The sequence below is a fragment of the Leptonychotes weddellii genome, unplaced genomic scaffold (assembly GCF_054177405.1).
Source record: "Leptonychotes weddellii isolate Sample4059 unplaced genomic scaffold, ASM5417740v2 HiC_scaffold_25913, whole genome shotgun sequence".
Classification (NCBI taxonomy): domain Eukaryota; kingdom Metazoa; phylum Chordata; class Mammalia; order Carnivora; family Phocidae; genus Leptonychotes; species Leptonychotes weddellii.
This window is the reverse complement of record NW_027851169.1, coordinates 1-2,038: the sequence shown is the minus strand read 5'-3', so window position 1 is coordinate 2,038 and position 2,038 is coordinate 1. Positions and strand designations below refer to the sequence as shown.

Below are 2,038 nucleotides of genomic sequence, written 5' to 3'. Positions count from 1 at the left end.
TCAGCTCCTCCTCCTCTGGACGCTGCCCCTGCCCCTCAGCTTTTCCCCTTTATTAACACAACTAACAGTGTCAGTGGAATGAATCAGAAGCGTGCCGTCAGTGCTGATCAGGTGAAAGGGACTTGGGTTCAGGTGAGGGACTGAGGCTTTTGGACACTGGCAGGAATGGCGTGGACTCCCGGAACCATAAGATATGGGTTCGAGTCCTTCCCTGCCGTGAGCTACCTAGTGATCTCCGGCAAAGTGTTGAAGCTTTGTGCTGCTCTGTTCCTTGTCCATAAGATGAGAGGCTTAGACGGGACAGCCCGGTGCTCCCTCTGTGTCCTGTGGGCTCGTTCTCAGGGCCCGACTGTTGTCATCCCAAGGGGCAGGAGCCTGGGGCTCCAGATGGTGCCTTTCTCCCAGGGCTGGCACTCCTTCTCTGAGAGGCCCAGGTTTAGGACCAAGTGGAGGCCTCTGTCCCTGAGATTGGAGGAATGGCGGGGGGCGGGGGGTACAGACGGTCTTTTCAAGGTCTGTCCCCCTGGGTTAGAGGAGATCGGCCTGAATTTTATGCTGTGTCATGTGTCCACTTAGAAGGCATGAGCTCACTTTCATTCACCTGTTCCTTCTTAAACAAGAGCTTATTGTGTGCTGCCAACCGCCAGGCCCTATGCTAGGCACTGGAGAAATCAGCATTTTCTCCCCCCCACCCCCACCCCCCGCCCCCGTGTTGCTCTCTGCAGGCATTAGGTTAACGGAATCCCTAGCAATGGCACCTGCTTCAGCAGTATCCGGCCTTTACTTCTCCAATTTGAAGTCCAAATACTTTGCAGTGGGGAAAATTTCCAAGGATCAGGTAAGTTAGCCGTTTCTTTGTGTATGGCTTCCCTAGATGCCTGTCTTGTCTTAAATGGAACTGAAGAACCTGTTTTATTTTACATGTGAATGAGAATAAAAAGGGAGGGAAAGCGTGACGAAATTTACCCCCAGTTAATGTCTTAATTTGATATCAGCTTGTTACCCCGATGCTCGCCCTCCCATTTGCACACCTACACCCCCAACACTCACACACTCTAGCCAACATCTTGGCACCGGAAACTTACTGCATGTTGTTTTCTGCCCAGAGGATAAGGCGACTTGGTGAACAGATAAATATCCATCTCCATCTAACTCAGTAGATTGCTATTATGACAAGAAATGGAAGGCATTTCGGGTTTCCTAGCAAATCCTGTGGGAACCTCACTTCAGAAAGTCTTATCATTTTGGTTTGATATGCCGCTTCTAATCTTTTGCAGATTGAGGATTATGCTCTTCGGAAGAACATGTCTGTGGCTGAGGTTGAGAAATGGCTGGGACCCATTTTGGGATACGACACAGAGTAACTTGTTTATTTATTTTTTAAATCCTTTTCTCTGCTTGAGGATCCTCAAGGAAATAGAGTCCAGAGTGCCTTTAAAATGAACAGCAATAGTAGCAACGTAAAAGCCCAGCCGCCTCACTCTGCTCCAGGCTTCGGAAGACTGTTTGGTGGAACCTTGTAGAGGAGCAGGGCCTTCCTGTGTCCTTGGGAAGCAAGCGGCTCCTTTCCGGGGTACCTTGAACGAAGAGCAGCAAGCACAGCTCTGGTGGTTTTCCTGGTCCCCGCGGACGGGACAAGCTGGAGTTAGAGGTCTTTTGCCTTTCAAAGCAAGTCAGCTTGCTTTTTTTTTTTTTTTTCATTTTTACCTTGCGTCTAGGAGGCCACTTATTATTTTTTTTTTCTCTTGCTCTCTTAGAAAAAGGCCCGAGACTTAGCTGAGTAGAGAAATGTATAGAAAAACATGACCCCGTGGCAAAATCACCCTGTGCGAAATGGGGCATTTTAATCTAAAACGGTTGCAACAGCACTCTGACAGGGAAGAAAGTACAACTCTGCTCTCCCTCTGGAAGACCTCGTTTTCATTTTCTGAAGTCCTGATTACATGGGTGCGGAAGTCCCTTTGGCAGAAGGTCCTCTCTCACCGCTGACTGCTTAGAAATGCTCAGGCTGTTTGCCCTAGGGTGGTCAGACACAGGG

General features: G+C 49.2%; 1 long non-coding RNA gene across 1 annotated transcript; it reads left to right on the top strand.

Moving 5' to 3' along the window:
• The first annotated feature begins 11 nt into the window (after nt 1-11).
• LOC145718937 (uncharacterized) lies at nt 12-1,651 on the top strand. The gene is made up of 2 exons (XR_014142102.1): nt 12-838; nt 1,278-1,651. It is a non-coding gene; the product is annotated as an uncharacterized LOC145718937 (long non-coding RNA).
• The last annotated feature ends 387 nt before the right edge of the window (nt 1,652-2,038 follow it).